This window comes from Pinus tabuliformis, chromosome 3_2 (genome assembly GCF_031772625.1).
Source record: "Pinus tabuliformis cultivar Carrire ecotype Pingquan chromosome 3_2, CPIR1, whole genome shotgun sequence".
Taxonomy (NCBI): domain Eukaryota; kingdom Viridiplantae; phylum Streptophyta; class Pinopsida; order Pinales; family Pinaceae; genus Pinus; species Pinus tabuliformis.
Window position 1 is genome coordinate 737,645,676 of NC_142302.1, and position 13,263 is coordinate 737,658,938.

A 13,263-nucleotide genomic window follows, 5' to 3' on the forward strand; every position below is an offset into this window, starting at 1 on the left:
TGCTGTGTTCAGTGCATTGCGATCGATAGGGCGGTAGACATGACTTCCTATGGATAAAGGATTAAGCCTATTGTTGTCTCCCAAAATATACTCGACGGTACATGGGAGCACAAGTCCGTACTAGTACTTATCTTCTCAAAGTGGAGGAATCATCCAACCAACCGTGAGAACAACGGTTACCAGGCTTTACAACGCCGGAATACGTCTCTAGCCCAAACTTCTAGATGTTGTGCGTTAGGTTCCAAAGCGTTGTTAGATTCATTAAATTTATTTTATAGTTGATCTTGCTTAAGAAATTTGCCTTTCAGGTTCACCGCATGATGTAGATGTACAATTCCTAAAATGCAACCTAAGATGATAAACAGTCTTTTTATCCTCTTTATGCAATGAAAATCCTAGCTACTAAGGAAAGAGAGACCGTATTCTTTCACAAAGAGGATAGAGCACACATTATATGCACTGTCCTAAATCAAACCAATCAAACAGTCGAAATCCAAATGCACATGCATGTATTTGTTTTCAGCCTTCTTAATATGTGAATGATAAAAAGAAAGCTAATGTGCAAATCTGAATTGCTTTTCAAAGCGATAATTACTAACAAGTTTCCTTTCGAAATCAAAATGAAGACAATGACAACAGTTTGCAATTTGGAAATGAAGACTTGCTTTAGACACTAGAAAAACTACTAATTCAGATCAAATACAATAGTAACTGGGTAATTGACTATCAAGAGCAATCAGACTCTGTTCTATGACTAAAAACGACACTTGCGACACTTTCAAATCAAGAAACGACAGTACAATTACATTACTTTTTTGCAAAGGAGAACTGAAAATGACTCAACAAATACACAAAAACGTTTACAGTTCTTTGCACAATGGAGGCAGAATATTAGCAAGGAAAGGGGTTTCAAATAGAGGTGTACTGACTACAGGCAGCAAAATTCTTGAATAGATCTGAAAAGAGTGAACAGAAACCAAAATTCAAGAACAATGCCTAGTCTGATCAGCGCACCTGTAACACAGTGAATTTGAAATGTAGTGCACCTACTACACTTGGGAAGTGCGTTGAATTTCAGATTCACAGAACAGAGAGTGCGTTGGGCCAGGGACGAGACTTTGCTTGGGTTCCGGGTCACAGTTTGCAGTTCAGTTCAGGGATTTTGGCCGAGCAAGTGGTAATCAAGAAATCAACAACAGGGGTAGATCTAAGGAGGTTACTAGAGCCACCACAAGGGCAATTAGAGAGTTTATAAATCAATTATTTAATTCATAAACAAAACCTAGAGATTGACTGAAGCGACATTTATCTACTTTGCATTTTCATAGCAAATGCAGTTCGAAAGCTACCTGGCTCAACTTCAAGCTCCGTCTGTAAGTTTATAAAGTAAACAAATGTAGATAAACAAACAACCTAGTCGCTCCCCAGTGGAGTCGCCATTTTGTTACAAGGAAAAGTGTCTATGCAGAACTGCTAATCCCACTAAGGTGTGGTAGCTACCTTAGAAACAAACAAAGTAAAGCTACTTCCATTTTCCTTTATGAAAGATAGATGAGAGAAGAATAAAGGAGACCAACCTCTGTCTTGCGCTTGGTTCCTTGCTCGATTCCTCTCTCTTCTGAAAGTCCTTTGCTACTTGCTTCCTTGTATACCCAGCTTCACAGAGTACCTTTAGAATGAAAGTAGCATAACACTATACGAGAACATGGATCTATTATCATAAACAATCTAGGATCAAATTTAAATTGACCATACAAATTTACAAAACATAGATTACACAAGAGTATGGAGGAAAACTTGAATAGCTTTATTGATAATCAAGAAAGAGCCAAGAGAGTTACAACCAGTTGTTCTGACCCAACATCATCCTCTCAGCAAGTAAGCCCTTCTTCACCTCATGCAAAGTTTAGATCACCCAAGACTATGATGTTGCCTCAAGAAACCAACAACAATTCCTTACAAGATGCAAAATTCCAGCCTCTGGATCTCTGGGATGAGGGATCCATATATAGATATCTGTAAGGGAGATGAGTCAGCTTGTGATTTGATTAGTGTCTTCCCTCTAATAGTTCTTGCTTCCACTTAGAGATTGATGATGTCTTAGTCATCCTTGGTCGAATTCAGAATGGCAAGTGTCACAGGAGAAGTTGCTGGAAGATTCCATGCTTCTCCACCTCGCGGATTAACACTGCCATTTGTCTCTTCTCTCCCATCGCACCCCATAGAAGGGATTTTTGAAATGCAACACACCCACTGAGTGTACTTAGGTGAGATGAAACACACTTTGCCTATGGAGCAGGTGAAATGATCCTGTTTTGACCAGTTCTGAGTGGTTTTTCATGGAGAACTTCTGGGAGAAGCTGTAATCAGTTGACCTTGTTCCTTTAGGGGTTGGAACAACACTTTTAGGGACTTAAGAGCCCTTGGTTTATGGACATTTTATGCTTGGGGTTGTAGTGCCCAAAAATGTTTATAACAATCATTCATACAGAACTCAATAATTACACACATAACACTTTTATCTCCATCTCCTTATATAGTTGTAGCCTTAGCCAATACCTTAGGCCAATCCCTTAGTAATTTCATTGGTATTATTTAATGGGATCAAATAACCATTTTCACACCCATTCATATGGGCCAAAACCATAGCAAAGACCCCTGGTACCTAGATTACCATGGTGTGGTTTCTGTACCTGACCTTTATTCTCAATATCTATGTATGTAAACAACCCTTTCTACATAGGATCTATGTATACATTCCCAAACTTTACATTTAACATTCATGTGACTCTGAAATTTTATTTCTTTGTTCATTTCTCATGTAGCATTTGTGTCAGTCGCATACTCATATTGTTATGTTTATCAAATAGGTTACCATCAAGGACAACTCATTAGCCATAATGCCAACAAAGAAAAAGTAGAGTGAAGGTAAAATGTGACTATAAAGCAACATGGGATATAAACAAAGAAAAGAAACCAAATACGAGGACTAGTGCAAGGTAAAATAAAAATCCATGCTATGAAACTAGAAAACTAAATGCATGTAAACCTATGCCTAACCTAAAAATCTAGAAGGTTAGGGCTTAGTGTAATACAAATCCTAATGTAGCCATCGTATCCACTCCCAACCTACAATCAGAAAGATACAAGTAATTAAAATTAATATAATAAATGCATCGTGCAAGAGTAAACACAACAATTTGAAAATCTTGCAGAATGAATTGAAGGTATTTCATATCAATAGAATAATATGTCGTATTGAATGTTTTGAGACAATTTTTAACTTTAACTCATTGATGAAATATCGATCATAAAACCCTTGAAGGTTTCTCATAGAATTATATTCATTCATGTTTTTATTTTTTGCAAACATAATGAACATAGAAAATTATTATTTGCAATGAATCTTGCCAAGCAAGTTTTAATAACCATTCAATGATTGGATGTCAATATTCAAAACAATACATTTGAAAACTTAGATACTCATGAAAAAATGGATTTTCAATTAACGGATTCAAATCATAAAGATAATCTTCTGATGATATTTTGATTTCATCTTGTTCGAAATACTTGTTGTAATGGTGGGGAACTAACATAACCATCAACGGGGTTAAAGTGGCTCGAACTCCTAAAATGTCCCTAAAAGTTCTGATGGTGGATCATCGAATTTGAGTGGATTAGAAAAATCAATAGGTAGATATGCACCATTATCGTTAGATTTATCAGTGAAAACATTTTGAATGCCACTAGTTTTATTAGATTTAGTTTTAAGCATATAATACTCTTGATTGATAGAGAACCTAGCTGCATTAATTGGAAAACTCTCTTGATCATTTAGAGTTGTAACATCCCCTTCTTGAATTATGAAGGATATACAATTAGAAAAATCATGAATAATATATTAAATATTTTCATCTTATGGTTGTGGGACCACACCGTCCTGTACCTAGTTGAAATAATGACCGAGAAGATAAGGATCTGAAGAATTTAGAGAAACCGATGGTATAACCAACTCATCAAACATATTTGGCTATAAGGAATAATGTGTCAAATGTGAGGAAACATGAAAATACTCAGGAGGAGAAACACCATTTGTAACTAAATCATATTGGTCTTGTAATAGCAACATATTAGCATGCATTTTATGCTCCATAAAGTTTTTTTTTTATCATCATATTGATCGAAAATAGGGATACTGATATAACATTCAGATTGATCTTGCCTCTCTTTGACAGGGTATACAAAATATTCAAAAGCTTGAGAACTTAATTCTTCAAATTTGATATGTCAGGATGGATGGCTAAAAGAAATTTCATAATCATTACGAATTAAAAGAGAATCCCATGAAATAAATGAAGATTGAAAAATATGAGAAGCATATTCAAAATCAATATAATATAATTCCAAGTCCTTAGAAGAAGGAAATGTATCATTTGATGTACTTGGATATCCATCACCACATGCGTTAATGGAAACATGGATTTCATGGTGATTAGTTTCCAAAGCATCAACTTGAATGAAACAAGGAATGAAGAGTTATGGTTGGTGGACATTGAAGGGTATCCCTAAAGCCAATCATGTTTTCAATTGGATCAGATTCAAGATTAGAATTATGTACATTAATGTGATATTTAAAATACAAGGGATCAAATTTTACACCAGTCTCCATGTAGCTATTGAGCCATTGCAATTTATCCTTGATAGGATCTACATCATGGGAATTGGATGAAGGTAGAAAAGAGGGATTAACAACTATATTTTCAGGTTTCCCATATTCAACACGAGGAGGGAACCAAATTTTTATTGCGAAAGGGGGAGGATGAGGAATAAATGGAATATTAGGTTCCTCCTCACAAATTTTAGGTTTATTTTGATAAAAATATGTCATAAGATAGGTATCATCAAAGGGTTTAGATGCAAATAATTTCACAGAGAGAATTAAACTCTAAAACTTTTTGTTGATAAAATTATAATTAAAATCTGCTACATGAAGCTCATAGCAAAGGTGAAGAAACAGATTAAGAAATCCTATAAATATTCACTAGGTTTCATTTTAAGAAAATCAATAATTTTACAAGCATCCTAGTAGTCATACCTATCAAAGGCTTGACAAATTTCCATAGAGAGTTGTTCGAATGAATGAATGGAAGGAGTTGATAAGGTATAACACCATTTCCTAACACAAACTTCAAGAGTGAAGGTGAATAACATACAAAGAACATATTTATCATTGATCTCATTAGACTTACAAAATCAAGAAAAACATATATATGTTTGGCTATGAATGTACCACCCTCACAATCAAATCTAAATTGAGACAAGTCATGAAATGTTTTGCGGAGATGAAAAATTACCTAGTAGATATGTTAGAAAAATAGTCTAGGATTATGATTTTATATTGATCCATTTAAGGTACAAAAATCAAAATATACTCAATGGTAAAAAAATGTCATATGACCCTCATTATAGTGCCAACTTTTGACAACGATGGAAATTTTTCAACCATGGGGTTCTCTTGATATGAAGTCCTAGTTAGACCTCACACCATTTGGAGTAGGATCCCCAAATGAAATTATTCTTAGTTTCCATTTTTCATAGGTATTTTCCTTAGCGTCCGTTATTAACATATGAGGTTATACCAAAATTCTTTGAATTAGTCAAGTAATTCAACACTATGAGGTATCTAATTACATTATATATAAGGTACTTTCATGGAAATGGGAATGAGAGTGAGCCTCCAGAAGACAAGTAGTAGCAGTAGCCTAAAAGAGACACAGAAGAGAATAAAAGGATCATTAGTTAACTTTCAAAATAGTTCGCAAGACAACCACAATGATAAAACCAAATACAACACACCTTCAATAACATAAGTACCGAAATGGCTAAAGTAGTTCAATTTCCTTAGCACATATGAATGAAACATATACCACAAACATGTGAATAAGAGTCCTACGATATTCATGATACATGTATGAAAATGTGTTGCCTCATCAAGCTTGATATATTAAGAAGAAGTGCAAAGATATACAAGTAAAATGCTGCCACACTAGCCCCAATAGTCGAAAATTAAGTCACCACTTTCTCATCCAAAAAAAAGTTCTTCTCTCCTATGCAAATGCAAGAGATTCTAAGGTGTGATGTAAAGTCCCTGAAAGTACTTTTTAGTGAGTTATGAGGGTGTATTTATAACAAATGAGGTGACTATCCACCTCCCATGTGGCTATTGACCACCCTCATCACTCGTAATTCTGCAAAGATTTTTTTATTTCTTAAATGACCTTTGAGCTTCTAAATGCCTTTAGAACTCAGTAATGATTCTTCATATTCCATGTAGGACTGTTGGTATTCCAAGTATTTTACATTTTCTCATTTGGAAAAGTCCACAATTACATTCCTCAAATGATGGGGTAAGACATTATGACACATATGAAACTTGAGATCTCTTTTGTACAAGCCATGACTTAGAAATGATGAGATGGAAATACATGATGATTTTTCATTGCAAAACTTCTATTCTAAACTTACTATTTGAAATGTTTATGATGGACCTTGTAGGAGTTTCATCTTCATGCTCCAACGGGTTGATTGATATGCAGTCTTCATGTGATATTGATATTTGATCTCCTCTCGCAAGGTATTGTGACTTCATTTTTTTTTCTCGATGACTTCTTCATGGTTCCATCTTCACAAGTGTCTTCTAACATAGTTTCCCTCTCTTTCTCTCCAAGAGTCATCCTATCATGTCAACGTATAAGACATGCAAGTGACATCCAATCATGAAAAAATGACATCAGTCTGAAAATATCCTAGTATAATTCTCTTCAGTAAATCCATTCATTGATGTTGAAATGGGTGATGGACCAAGAGGAAGGCTAAAATATTATGTAGTGCACAGTTGTAGAGACCAGGAGTGATTTATTAATTCTTGAGACAATGTAATGCATAGTTTTGTAGGCATAGGTTGGAAGACTATGCAATCGATAAGTTTAGTGAGGTAATATTGAGCCTTGAGATTATGCAAGTTGCAATTGTAGAGAGAGACAGGGCAATAAGATTGCATAATCATGCAGTTCAAGGACACAAGGAGAGAAATTGAGGCTTGCAACTACACAATGAGTAGAAAGAGGGTGACTGGAAGGATGAGTTGCATAATTCTAGGGAGTAGGAGGTTAATATTAAGTACTATGACTAGGTAATGCATAGTTGTTAGAGGAACTGATTGTACATTACACAGATCTAGGAGGAATGAAATGATCCTTGTGGCTTGATTATACACAATGTCATGATTAGGGAGGTTGTTTGGAAAATGGTTGACCAGAGAAGGATCAATTATAGTAAATGAATAAGTGTGAGACCAGAGAGAAGAATGATAGGAGAAGAACATGAATTGAAAATTATCACATAATTATAGACAGTCAACAACTCGACAAGGAATAATTTTCCACCCAGAACCAACGTGTCCTCATCAAAATAACAACCAAAAAACACTTACCTCGAAGTGTGACACTTAGGGTAAACTTTGCGATGAAATTTAGGATATTATTGTGACAGTGAGTCTAGTACATATCTGTATGATAAATAGGACCCATTGGTACCAAAGTTTCCTCTTGTAATGAGCCATAGCTCCTCTTTTATAATGGGCAACACTTAAGATCTGTTTTGTTACGAATGTGACACACTCTTTGAACACTTCTCCAGACTTTGGAAATGTATCTAATGCATGTATTTATGATAGATAGGGGATAGTAGGATAGGGGAATGCATCAGAAATACCCTTCAAGAATGTACACATGACTCCCTTTGACCAGATGTGACACTTCCATAGCCTAAAAGAAGACACATTTAGAAGTAAGGAAAACATGAAAGCGACAATTTCAAAAGCTAAATAAATTGAAAGAGACAAATGTTATAGTAAATAATACACAAAAGTGCCACTTGCAGAAGTAAAGCAAGCGAAAATTGCAGTCACAAATATGAAAGTGACACTAATGAAAACAAAAGTGCAAAAAGAGATAGTTGAGAAAACCCACTCGAGAGATGATATGGTCACAACCAATAGTGAGGGAACTATCAATCTTGTGAATGTGCACTGACTATAAATTAGGGGTTTTCACTCCCTGTCTCTAGGAACTAAGTAATCATTGTCCTTAGACATTATGGAAGCACTATCAGCAAGGATTTTGTAGCGCTTGAATTTCTAAGGTGGACATTGACTAATAAGCTCGCTTAAAAGAGATGCGCTTCTGAATGCATCGAAATATAGAAATTTGTAAGAAAGGGACTTTGAAATTTTTTAAACATTAAACAACATGAAGCAACTATGAGGAATTGAAGAATGAAAGATCATAGGATCACAAGTAGGATCCAAAAGTCAAGTGTAAGTAAAATTTTCGAGGGAATTTGTCATATCGAAAACAAAACCCTAGATAATTTCTATAAAAACCCTAGATTTTAAAAATGACAAATATCATGTTCAAGGAGCTAACATACTTTTAAGAAATAGGTACCATCTTGATTTTGTCCCTTGTTTCTGTATATTTTTCTTAGTTGTACTTACTAGTAAGAATTGCAAGAACTTTTTAAATCTTTTCAAGGTTGTGAAAGAAACATGAAAAGAATGTAACAAGAAGAATCATAACTAGATTGGATTGAATCGTTGATGAATATGAGGATAAGAATGGTTTCCAAACTTAATGCAAGAAAATGAAAGAAGTGGATTTGATGGCAATAAGAAAGAAAGAAGTTCAGTGAAAGAAAACCATTACATTATTTCTCAAAGTCTAGTATAGAAGTGTATGATTATAAAAAGAAGATGAATAAAATAGGACACTATCTCATAATAAAAAAGGTTGAATATTATAATTTGATCTAGGTTTAATCTTAAAGATATCGTTTGAAGTATGGTAAGGAAACTAGTGCTCAAGAGGGACTAGTATAATGACAACATCCTCTAGCAACAAAATGAGGAACTCTAGTATTATGTTGTTTAGTTTGATCTTAAAATAAATGAATGATGTTGATGCAATAAATAAAAATGAATATGGAAATGTGAATAAAATATTTATTGCAATATGAGATATATCATGTGTTGATAGTTCTTGACCCACCAACATTCAAGGGATCTCCTCGTTATGAAGTCCAAGTAGACCTCAAATTGTTTGGAGTAGGAGTCCCAATAGTGTGTGGTAGTGGAATTCTTTAACTGAGGTAGTGTGTAGAGGTAAGTATGATGACATTGAGTGAGAGAAAGTGTGTTAGCCTGTGGAGAGTCAAGCATGATGCATGGAGGTTCTAACACATGGAGAGGAAAAGGAGGTGTGCCCTTTTAAAGCTTGTAATAGTACGCGGCTTGAAAATAACACAAGAGCGGAATGACATCACAAGATAAAATTCTGAATAGTAAACGAATTAAAGTGATGGGTTAATCGAATGATACACATTCAAAAAGATTCGTACAATTGCATAAAAAGTAGTTCATAAGGAAATGCATAAGTTAAGCAACATACATTTCTAAAGAAACTAAAATAGTCCAACTATAATAACAACATATGCATGAAAGCATGTTGGCTTTGATATTATTATTATAAGTGAAATTTCCATCTATAAATACACCAATGATGACCACTAGCCCCCAAAATGGAACATTACGCTCAAGAACACTTGTTCCTCTAAAGGAATTTTACTTAATCTACACTATGGAGAAGCCAAGGCTCATGACAATACTCCCAAGCATTTTCTAAGCCTAAGCCTAGCAAAAATATTGGCTCCCAAAAGTCCCTTCTATGAGTTATGAGGTTCTATTTATAACAGAGGGTTGCGTGTCCTTTGACATCCCCCTTTGTGACTCTTTGACTTCCCTCAAGACTCTTCAACTTATTTACAAATAACTCATTACATAACATGGTGAATTTTCACATTCCACTAATGACACTTGGAATTTCACTTACAACATATTTACAAATAATATTACATTTTCCACATGTACCCATGTGAGACAAAATAGGCTAGACACAACCTATGGAGACAAAATACTATGACTCCAAAGTCTGGGGAAAGAGCAACTCGAAAACCTCCACTTGGTGCTTCTTAGTCACATATTGATGCTAAGCTTGGTGTTGCATGATGGTGTCCCCAAACTACTTGATGATGTATTTTGAAAGAGGACTCTTGCCTCCATGGCATCTTGGTATATTGTCTTAAATGTGTATCCAACTCGTTCTAAAGAAAGTGCAACATGGTGTTAAATTTGATAGTACCACCGATGTACTATTGCATATTGTGTGCATTCAGCTCCAAGCCTTCCCAAGTGGCCTCTTGTCTTAGCTACTCCTTATACTCATCGATATCAAGCCATACTTGGTTCTTGGGTTTAACCTCACCGAGGGAACTGATTGATGGGATCTTGTGCATTCTCACCATGACATCCAAATTGTTGTCTTACCATGCATATTAGGCTTGTATACTACTAATGAATGGGGCGAGCTTCTCATAGTTCTAGATCATAATCCATAACATTGCTTTCTCCAACTCTTCCTATGGCTTCATCTTTTTTACTAAATCAAGTGGGGCCCCTTTATACCACATTATCCACTCTTGCACATGAGCGATGGCAGCATGTATGTTCTTGAGTTTTCGAACAAACTCTTTTCTCTACTATTGTAGGCCATGCACACTAACAATTTCTTTGTGCATGGTGAGAAATCCGTCATAGAAATTCTGCATGGTATCCTCAAGTGTTGATACTTCGATGAGTATCTCTTTCCTCATCTCCCCCATTGCAAAAATAGCACTATGTTCTCAAACTTGTTCTTCCTCTCACTAGGTAGCCCACAAGTTCTTTTCCAGCTATTCATTCTTGGCCTTTAGGTACTTAACATTTGATTTTGTTGCTTCTGGATAGGTGAAGCTAGCATCGAAAAGGGAAGATGGATTCTTGTTGTGTCTGGCACTATCACCCTTTCCTTGATTAATGTAGGTGATGCATCATCATCTAGACAGTGCCTCCTCTGTGCTTGTACAAACCTCTTCTTCACTTCATCAAATGATAGATTTTACACATCCATGAATGGGCTATCATCAATAAGAACAAAATCTCGTTTCTCGCTTGGAACCTCTTCTGACACTGGAGGTGGTTGAGACTAAGATATGACCTCTGGCACTCTCAGCATAAGCTCAATGTCTTCATTTTGTGCCTCATGTTCCAAATTGATATCTATCACTTTAATTAATTAGTCAATCTATTGAGCAAGGTCCCAATGTTGCATCTGTTCATTGTCTCTCTCAATTACTAGTTGTTCTAGCTCGTCAACCTATATGGGAAATGTTTTCTTTTTCATTGTTCTTCCTCCTGTTTATGCTTCTCTTCTATTTCTCTCCTCCTTAGTTCATGTTCTTCCTCAACTTATGCTCCCTCTCCTGCAACTTCAGTTCTTATTCTTGCAATCTCTGTTTTTCTCTCTTCCTTCACTCCACTCTCTTTATATGTTTCTCCCTTTATGCTTCTACTGCCAAATATACTTTCTCCAATAGAGGGTATGCGTTCATATTTCATATTTTTTCAATCTCTGGGTTCTCAACAATCTTCCTCATTCCATTTTCCTTCACTCGATTGTTACTTATTGTTATTGTTTCTTTTTTTCTTGAGTTGTTTCTACCTGAAGGGAGGCCTTCCAAGTTGTGCCTATAATGAATTTATCGTGAAGCTTGGAGGTATTGTAATACAACCTCCAAGGGTTCTCCTTGTGCCAATAAAATATCCAATGGATCCATGGATAATACACCTTCATACAATGGTTATTGCAAATACCATGGGAATCATATGAATTAAAGTCTTTGGTGTCAACTTGAATACTACTATCTCCTTAGCTTCGATTCATCCATAAAGAAAGATTCATCCATGGCACTTTCTACTTCCTATGTAGAATTGCTAATAACCCTGTGGAGAGATCATATGAAACCTCTTGCACGATCAGCTTGTTAGTGGCATACCTTGGTAGATCATGTGAAGGATTCTCTTCACCAAACACTCTGATGAAAGTGCCACATTGTGAGGAATACTAATCTAAAATGTTTAGTGTCACCTCCATTGCTTCTTAGGACATGAAAGGTGGATCCTGCTCAAAGATAAGTTTATACAACAAGATGATAAAATGGTCATTTAATATTTCCATCACTCCTTGATTGTTGGAGTCAAAAAGAAACTTGCAATATATGTTGGTTGTAGCCTATTTTGGTGTCCATGTCTAGCTCATTCTAGGACATTGTTGTTGGGCATAGATTGCATCCAATAAGTATGCGAACATGTAAGACCTTTATTTCTCATTCTTGGGTGGATTTTAAGCATTCGTCACATGGATATTAAACTGATGAGCCAATAAATCTGACCAATTGAATGGCTTCCCTTCACTCTCCAACTGGTCTAGTACGACTAACCAACCTTCAGGAAAGGTTTCTGTGCTCTCTTGATTGTATATTCATCATGAAAAGATGATCAAGAATTGATAAGCACTCCTTAGAGACATTGTCTTGTAAACATGATTGGGTGTTTGTTTGAACTTTGACATCTCTTTCACCTAGAGCTTGATGATATCTCTAGTGTTGATAAAGATATGGGTGGCATACACAAATGTTTCCATTTGCTTCATCGGCTGGGGTAAGTGATACATCTACTGAAAGTTCTTTGCCTTGAAAGTGGAAAGCGTTATCCCAATGGAACTGGTTAATTTCATGGTCTGCTCATCTGTGTGTGAGATAATCAAGTTGATAATTGTTGAAAAGTGTGCAATAAGAAATTCTTGTTGAGAATGCAACAAGATGATGGAGCTTAGTGAAAAGAGTCGCCTTCACTAAGTGGGCCCGCAAGCAAATTATGGCGCAAGTTCTATTTTTGATCACAGTGTGGGTGATCACAGTATGAGTGATCACAGTGTGGGTGATCACAGTATGAGTGATCACAGTGTGGGTGACCACAGTGTGAGTGATCAAAGTCTATTTTTAGACTGGCTGTCAAAAATAGAAAAGTCAAATATTATTGTCTCATAATAATATTTGGACTATAAACTTGATCTTATTCTCTTGAAGCACTTCAGGATGAGCTACTGATGTGGTACATGTAGATCCCAAAGGGAAATACGTGGTTACCTATGGGATGACTAATAATTGCATGCAGGACTTCAGTTAGAACTCAAGTGAGTTGAGTTTAGTGGACTGGAGGTGCAGTTGATGGAGTTGTGTTCAGTTTAGCTTTGTTAAACTAGTTGTATT